Source organism: Dendrobates tinctorius, unplaced genomic scaffold, assembly GCF_039654945.1.
Source record: "Dendrobates tinctorius isolate UK_male_01 unplaced genomic scaffold, ASM3965494v1 ptg000012l, whole genome shotgun sequence".
In the NCBI taxonomy this organism is placed as follows: domain Eukaryota; kingdom Metazoa; phylum Chordata; class Amphibia; order Anura; family Dendrobatidae; genus Dendrobates; species Dendrobates tinctorius.
In genome coordinates, this window is record NW_027361680.1 from 9,353,417 (window position 1) to 9,362,718 (window position 9,302).

Sequence of the window (9,302 nt, forward strand, 5' to 3'; positions counted from 1 at the left end):
TGTGCGGAGAATGGGAGGAGGAGGAGGGGCTGTGCGGAGAATGGGAGGGAGGAGGAGGAGGGGCTGTGCGAAGAATGGGAGGAGGAGGGGCTGTGCTGAGAATGGGAGGAGGAGGGGCTGTGCTGAGAATGGGAGGAGGAGGGGCTGTGCTGAGAATGGGAGGAGGAGGGGCTGTGCGGAGAATGGGAGGAGGAGGAGGGGCTGTGCGGAGAATGGGAGGAGGAGGAGGGGCTGTGCGGAGAATGGGAGGAGGAGGAGGGGCTGTGCGGAGAATGGGAGGGAGGAGGAGGAGCTGTGCGGAGAATGGGGGGAGGAGGGGCTGTGCGGAGAATGGGAGGGGAAGGAGGGGCTGTGCGGAGAATGGGAGGGGGGAGGAGGAGGGGCTGTGCGGAGAATGAAAGGGGGAGGAGGAGGGGCTGTGCTGAGAATGGGAGGAGGAGGGGCTGTGCGGAGAATGGGAGGAGGAGGAGGGGCTGTGCGGAGAATGGGAGGAGGAGGAGGGGCTGTGCGGAGAATGGGGGGAGGAGGAGGGGCTGTGCGGAGAATGGGGGGAGGAGGAGGGGCTGTGCGAAGAATGGGAGGAGGAGGGGCTGTGCGAAGAATGGGAGGAGGGGCTGTGCGGAGAATGGGAGGAGGGGGAGGGGCTGCGCGGAGAGGGGGAGGGGCTGTGCGGAGAATGGGAGGGGGAGGAGGAGGGGCTGTGCTGAGAATGGGAGGAGGAGGGGCTGTGCTGAGAATGGGAGGAGGAGGGGCTGTGCTGAGAATGGGAGGAGGAGGGGCTGTGCTGAGAATGGGAGGAGGAGGGGCTGTGCGGAGAATGGGAGGAGGAGGAGGGGCTGTGCGGAGAATGGGAGGAGGAGGAGGGGCTGTGCGAAGAATGGGAGGGAGGAGGAGGAGCTGTGCGGAGAATGGGGGGAGGAGGGGCTGTGCGGGGAGGGGGAGGGGCTGTGCGGAGAATGGGAGGGGGGAGGAGGAGGGGCTGTGCGGAGAATGAAAGGGGGAGGAGGAGGGGCTGTGCTGAGAATGGGAGGAGGAGGGGCTGTGCGGAGAATGGGAGGAGGAGGGGCTGTGCGGAGAATGGGAGGAGGAGGAGGGGCTGTGCGGAGAATGGGAGGAGGAGGAGGGGCTGTGCGGAGAATGGGGGGAGGAGGAGGGGCTGTGCGGAGAATGGGGGGAGGAGGAGGGGCTGTGCGGAGAATGGGGGGAGGAGGAGGGGCTGTGCGAAGAATGGGAGGAGGAGGGGCTGTGCGAAGAATGGGAGGAGGGGCTGTGCGGAGAATGGGAGGAGGGGGAGGGGCTGCGCGGAGAGGGGGAGGGGCTGTGCGGAGAATGGGAGGAGGAGGGGCTGTGCTGAGAATGGGAGGAGGAGGGGCTGTGCTGAGAATGGGAGGAGGAGGGGCTGTGCGGAGAATGGGAGGGGGAGGAGGAGGGGCTGTGCGGAGAATGGAAGGAGGAGGGGCTGTGCTGAGAATGGGAGGAGGAGGAGGGGCTGTGCGGAGAATGGGAGGAGGAGGGACTGTGCGGAGAATGGGGGGAGGAGGAGGGGCTGTGCGGAGAATGGGGGGAGGAGGAGGGGCTGTGCGAAGAATGGGGGAAGGAGGAGGGGCTGTGCGGAGAATGGGAGGAGGAGGATGGGCTGTGCGAAGAATGGGAGGAGGGGCTGTGCGGAGAATGGGAGGAGGAGGAGGGGCTGTGCAGAGAGGGGGAGGGGCTGTGCGGAGAATGGGAGGGGGAGGAGGAGGGGCTGTGCGGAGAATGGGAGGGGGAGGAGGAGGGGCTGTGCGGAGAATGGGAGGAGGAGGAGGAGGGGCTGTGCGGAGAATGGGAGGAGGAGGGGCTGTGCGGAGAATGGGAGGGGGAGGAGGAGGGGCTGTGCGGAGAATAGGAGGGGCTGTGCGGAGAATGGGAGGAGGAGGAGGAGGGGCTGTGCGGAGAGGGGGAGGGGCTGTGCGGGGAGAATGGGAGGAGGGGGGATGTGCGGAGAATGGGAGGAGGAGGGGCTGTGCGGAGAATGGAAGGGGGAGGAGGAGGGGCTGTGCTGAGAATAGGAGGAGGAGGGGCTGTGCTGAGAATGGGAGGAGGAGGGGCTGTGCGGAGAATGGGAGGAGGAGGGGCTGTGCGGAGAATGGGAGGAGGAGGGGCTGTGCGGAGAATGGGAGGGGGAGGGGCTGTGCGGAGAATGGGGAGGAGGGGGAGGGGCTGTGCGGAGAATGGGGAGGAGGAGGCGGGGCTGTGCGGAGAATGGGGAGGAGGAGGAGGGGCTGTGCGGAGAATGGGGAGAAGGAGGAGGGGCTGTGCGGAGAATGGGGGGAGAAGGGTCTTCATTCTAGAGAGCTGACTAGGGACCATCTCACCAAAACAATTCCATTTTAGACAGATGACTAGTGAGGATATCACTGTAACAACTCCATTATAGACAGCTGACTGGTGAGGATCTGACCATAACAACTCCATCCTAGACAGCTGACTAGTGAGGATCTCACCATAACAACTCAATGCTAGAGAGCTAACTAGTGAGGATCTCACTGTAACAACTCAATTCTAGACAGCTGACTAGTGAGGATATCACCATAACCACTATTCTAAACAGCTGAGTTATGAGGATCTCACTGTAATAACTCCATTCTAGACAGCTGACTACTGAGAATCTCACCATAACAACACCATGCATGTGGCTCATGCAGTATATAGGGAGGCTATGTGGGGCTTATGCAGTTTAAAATGAGACTGTGTGGGGCTCATGCTGTATATATAGGGATTCTGTGTGGGGGATCATGCAGTATATATAGGATGCTGCTTGGGGCTCATGCTGTATATATGGGGAGGCTGTGTGGGACTTATGCAGTAGATAGGGAGGCTGTGTGGGACTTGTGCTGTATGTATAGTGAGGCTGTGTGGGGCTTATGCAGTGTATAGGGAGACTGTGGGGCTTATGCAGTTTATAATGAGGCTGTGTGGGGCTTATGCAGTGTATAGGGAGGCTGTGTGGGGCTCATGCTCTATATGTGGAGGCTGTGTGAGGCTCATGCTGCATATGGGGGAGGCTGTGTGGGGCTCATGCCGCATATGGGGGAGGCTGTGTGGGACCCATGCCGCATATGGGGGAGGCTGTGTGGGGCTCATGCTGCATATGGGGGAGGCTGTGTGGGGCTCATGCAGCATATGTGGGAGGCTGTGTGGGGCTCATGCAGTATACAGTAGGGAAAAAAAAGTATTTAGTCAACCACCAACTGTGCAAGTTCTCCCACTTAAAAAGTTGAGAGAGCCCTATAATTGACATCATAGGTTGACCTCAACTATGAGAGTCAAAATGAGAAAACGAATCCAGAAAATCACCTTGTCTGATTTGGCAAAATTTACTTTGCAAATTATGGTGGAAAATAAGTATTTAGTCACCTAAAAACATGCAAGATTTCTGTCTCTCACAGACCTGTAACTTCTTCTTCAAGAGGCTCCTCTGTCCTCCACTCATTACCTGTGGTAAAGGCACCTGTTTGAACTTGTTATGAGTATAAAAGACACCTGTGCACATCCTCAAACCGTCACACTCTAAACTCCACTATGGTAAAGGTCAAAGAGCTGTTGATGAGCACCAGAAACAATAGTGTAGCCCTGTACCAGGCTGGGAAGACTGAATCTGCAATAGGCAAGCAGCTTGGTGTGATGAAATCAAGAAAATGGAAGATATACAAGACCACTGATAATCTCCCTCGATCTGGGGCTCCACGAAGGATCTCACCCCGTGGGGTCAAAATGATCCCAAGAACGGTGACCAAAAATCCCAGAACCACATGGGGGGACCTAGTGAATGACCTGCATAGAGCTGGGACCACAGTAACAAAGGCTACCATCAGTAACACACTATGCCACCAGGGACTCACATACTGCAGTGGCAGATGTGTCCCCCTGCTTAAGCCAGTACATGTCCGGGCCCATCTAAAGTTTGCTAGAGAGCATTTGGATTATCCAGAAGAGCATTGGGAGAATGTCATATGGTCTGATGAAACCAAAGTAGAACTGTTTGGTAGAAACAAAACTCGTCGTGTTTAGAGGAGACAGAATGCTGAATTGCATCCAAAGAACACCATACCTACTGTGAAGCATGGGGGTGGAAACATCATACTTTGTGGCTGTTTCTCTGCAAAGGGACCAGAACAACTGATCTGTGTATATGCAAGAATGAATGGGGCCATGTGTCGTGAGAATTTGAGAGCAAACCTCCTTCCATCAGCAAGGACATTGAAGATGAAATGTGGATGGGTCTTTCAGCATGATAATGATCCCAAGCACACTGCCAGGGCAACGAAGGAGTGGTTTCATAAGGAGCATATGAAGGTCCTGGAGTGGCCTAGCCAGTCTACAGATCTCAATCCCATAGAAAACCTTTGGATGGATTTGAAAATCTGTGTTTCCCAGCGACAGGCCCAAAACATCTCTACTCTAGAGGAGATCTGCGTGGAGGAATGAGCCAACATACCGCCAACAGTGTGTGTCAACCTTGTGAAGACTAACAGAAAATGTCTAACCTCTGTCATTGCCAACAAAGGATATATAACAAAATATTGAGATGAACTTGGGTTAATGACCAAATACTTATTTTACACCATAATTTGAAAAATAAATCGTGCCAAATCAAACAAGGTGATTTTCTGGATTAGTTTTCTCATTTTGACTCTCATAGTTGTGGTCTGCATATAATGTCAATTACAGGACTCTCTCATCCTTTTAAGTGGGAGAACTTGCACAATTGGTGACTGACTAAATACTTTTTTCCCCCACTGTATATAGGGAGGAAGTGTGAAGCTCTTGCCGCATATGGGGGATGCTGTGTGGGGCTCATGCGGCATATGGGGGGAGGCTGTGTGTGGCTCATGCGGTATATGGGGAGGCTGCGTGGGGCTCATGCTGTATATATAGACAGGCTGCATGGGGCTCATGCTGTATATATAGAGAGGTTGTGTGGGGCTCATGCTGTATACAGTGGGTGCGGAAAGTATTCAGATCCCTTTAAATTTTTCACTGTTTCAATGCACCTATTTGGTAAATTCAAAAAAGTTTATTTTTTTCTCATGAATGTACACTCTGCACCCCAGCTTTACTGAAAAAAATAAATAAATGTGGAATTTTTTGCAAATTTATTTAAAAAGAAAAACTGAAATATCACATGGTCATAAGTATTCAGACCCTTTGTTCAGACACATATTTAAGTCACATTCTGTCTATTTCCTTCTGATTCTCCTTGAGATGCTTCTACTCCTTCATTGGAGTCCAGCTGTGGTTATTTAAACAGATAGGACATGATTTGGAAAGGCACACACCTGTCTTTATAAGACCTCACAGCTCACAGTGCATGTCAGACCAAATGAGAATCATGAGGTCGAAGGAAGTGGACAAGGAGCTCAGTGACAGAATTGTGGCAAGGTACAGATCTGGTTAATTTTTTCAAAAGAATTTCTGCAGTACTCAAGGTTCCTAAGAGCACAGTAGCATCCATAATCCTGAAATGGAAGAAGTTTGGGACCACCAGAATTCTGCCTCAAAATGGCCATCCAGCCAAACTGACCTTGGAAGAGCCTTGGTGAGAGAGGTAAAGAAGAACCCCAAGATCACTGTGGATGAGCTCCACAGATGCAGTAGGGAGATGGGAGCAAGTTCCACAAAGTCAACCATCACTGCAGCTCTCCACCAGTTGGGCCTTTATGGCAGAGTGTCCCGACGGAAGCCTCTTCTCAGTGCAAGACATATGAATGCCCACATTGAGTTTGCTAAAAAAAAACACATGAAGGACTCACAGACTATGAGAAATAAGATTCTCTTGTCTGATGAGATGAAGATAGAACTTTTTGGTGATAATTCTAAGTGGTATGTGTAGAGAAAACCAGGCAGTACACATCACCTGCGCAATACAGTCCCAACAGTGAAACATGGTGGTGGCAGCATCATGCTATGGGGGTGTTTTTCAGCTGCAGGGACAGGATGACTGGTTGCAATTGAAGGAAACATGAATGCGGCCAAGTACAGAGCTATCCTGGATGAAAACCTCTTCCAGAGTGCTCTGGACCTCAGACTTGGCCGAAGGTTCACCTTCCAACAAAACAATTGCCTAAGCACACAGATAAAATAACAAACGAGTGGCTTCAGAACAACTCTGACCATTCTTGACTGGCCCAGCCAGAGCCCTGACCTAAACCCAATTGAGCATCTCTGGAGAGACCTGAAAATGGCTGTCCACCAATGTTCACCATCCAACCTGATGTAACTGGAGAGGATCTACAAGGAAGAATGGCAGAGGATCCCCAAATCCAGGTGTGAAAAACTTGTTGCATCATTCCCAAGAAGACTCATGGCTGTACTAGCTCAAAAGGGTGTTTCTACTCAATACTGAGCAAAGGGTCTGAATTCTTATGACCATGTGATATTTCAGTTTTTCTTTTTTAATAAATTTGCAAAAATTCCTACATTTGTTTTTTTTTCAGTCAAGATGGGGTGAAGAGTGTACATTAATGAGAAAAAAATGAACTTTTTTGAATTTACAAATGGATGCAATGAAACAAAGAGTCAAAAAGCACCAAGGTTACTTACCAGTAGCCGTTTTTTCCAGATCCAATGACAGCACACCTGAGAAAAAGGGATCTGCCCAGCCAGAAAAGGAAACCTACTGAAAATAAAAGGGCGGTACCTCTCCCTCGCTTCAGTTGGGTTACAGAGCATGAGAGGCCCTCCGGTTAGTTTCACATGGCAATCCTTCACCACATTATATCAACAAAAGGCACCCAAACTATAGTGCACACTGAAGAAGTGAGAAGCTGGGGTAATATACAGGTCCTGTCGTGGGTTCCAGAAAAACCGGCTACCGGTAAGTAACCTTGGTGTTTTCCCTTCACCCATGACAGTACACCTGAGAGATTTTTGGAGAAATGAAAAACACCTTAGGGAGGAACCACCGCTTGCAGCACCCTTCTACCAAAGGTTAGATCAGTCGAGGAGGACAGGTTCAGTCTGTAATGCTTAAATAAAGTAGATGATGAGGACCAGGTAGCAGCCTTACAGATCTGATCAATTGATACTTCAGCATTTTCTGTCCAGGAAGCAGCCACGGTTCTGGTGGAGTAAGCCTTGATGCCTTCATGAACTGGAGCGACATTCGCGGAGTAGACTAATGGCATCCCTCATCCATCTGGCAATGATACCCTTAGATACCCCCCTACCCCTTTCTGCTACCCTGGAAGGCTACAAATAGGGACTTATCTTTCCTCCATTGACTAGTCACGGACATGTATTATAACATGGCCCTCACATCTAAAGTATGGAATTCTTCCTCCCCTGGATTTCTGGGTTATCACAGAATGAGGGCAAGGTGATCTCCTGCCTCCTATAGAATTTAAGAACTACTTTGGGGAGATAGGCCGGATCTGGTCTTAGACCCACCCTGTCCTAAAGCACTTGCATGTATGGGGGGGCATATAGACAGTGCTTGTATGTCACTCACACTATGGGCTGATGTTAAGGCCACTAGCAATACCGTTTTAAGCGTGAGGAATTTTCCAGATACCTCCTGTAAGGGCTCGAATGGTTCCCTAGTTAGCGCCTCTAAAACTAGGCTCCGGTCCCATGGAGGAATTTTCGGAACTATAACCGGTCTAGATCTACTACAGGATTTAATAAATCAGGACACCCACCTATTGGATGCTAGGCTGCAATTATACAAGGCACCCAAGACCGACACCTGTTACTTGAGAGAATTAGTTTCTAACCCGAGTTGCAATCCCGACTGTAAACATTCTAGAATAGCCACTACCGGAGCGTCATCCCCCACAGGTTGCCCTAAAAACTCCAGGAATTTCTTCCTTGTTCTACTATAGATATTTGATGTAATCGGTTTCCTACTCTTCAACAGGGTGGAGACAAGCTCTGGTGAGACCCCCTGCCGACTCAGTAACGCCCTTTCAAATTCCATGCTGCCAGATGGAAGCCCTTCACTTGAGTGTGGCACACTGGTTCCTGGGTAAGCAGATCCGGGATCTCTGGTAGGATCCATGGATCGGTAACAGACATCCACCTTAGAAGGGAGAACCAAAATGGAGCAATGAGAATTACTCTCTGATCTCTGTCACGACCACTGGAATCATTGCTATCAGATGAAACACATAGGCCATGCTGAACTTCCAAGGTATTTGAAGGGCATCTACCACAAATGGATTCTCCCATGGATCTAATGAGCAGAAGTTCCTCACTTTCCTGTTGTGTAAGGCTGGTTTCACATTAGCGTTGAAACAACGCTGCGCACTGCGTCGGTAAGCCCCGCCCCGATCCGGCTCCCTGCCCGCCCCATCCGAGATCACCGCCTACTATCGCATTTGCACGCATGCGATCGGCGCACCCTATCTTTAGCATAGGGTGCGCAGATCGTGCGCTGCCAGTGTGAAAGTAGCGTGCTGCGCACTTTTGACGGTGCGCCGTGCGCGCCGAAATGCAACATGCATTTCGGCGCGCACGGCGCACCGTCAAAAGTGCGCAGCACACTACTTTTACACTGGCAGCGCACGATCTGCGCACCCTATGCTAAAGCTAGGGTGCGCCGATCGCATGCGTGCAAATGCGATAGTAGGCGTGATCCCGGATGGGGCGGGCAGGGAGCCGGATCGGGGCGGGGCTTACCGACGCAGTGCGCAGCGTTGTTTCAACGCTAATGTGAAACCAGCCTAAACTGGCAAACAGGTCTATCTCTGGCCTGCCCCAAGCCTGCACTATTTGCTAGAACACTCAAGGGTTTAGAGACCTTTCTCCTTGAAACAGCAAAAAATCCAGTGGATCCAGCTTCCAAAATAAGAACAACATTTATTGCAAAAAATATTAAAAACAGAGATCACCGGACAGGCTATACATATTCAGACAGACACCAAAAAACGGAGGTGTGAAACCAAATATGTAATTAAAAGTGAAAATTTATTAAATATACAGAAAGGTAAAATCACATAAATATGAAGGGACTGAAACTGAACAAAATGAACTCCAAGGGGTCCACAGAAAATGAAAAATGCCAAAAAAAGAATAAATAAATACCAGGTGGTATTGGGGCTATCTCCTTGCCCGGTCCACACGGTAATTATGCCTCCTAGTGACAGTCAGCTCCATTAGATGCCTGCGTTCATGGTCACATAACCAGTGGACAGCAATCTCTATGTGCACTTGCACTGTCTTATGCATCTTTGATTTACTACCTCAATCTATTGCTGCACTATTGCACTTTTGTTATGCTTTGCTGACTGTCACTGTATACTTATTTTTGCACTATTGCACTT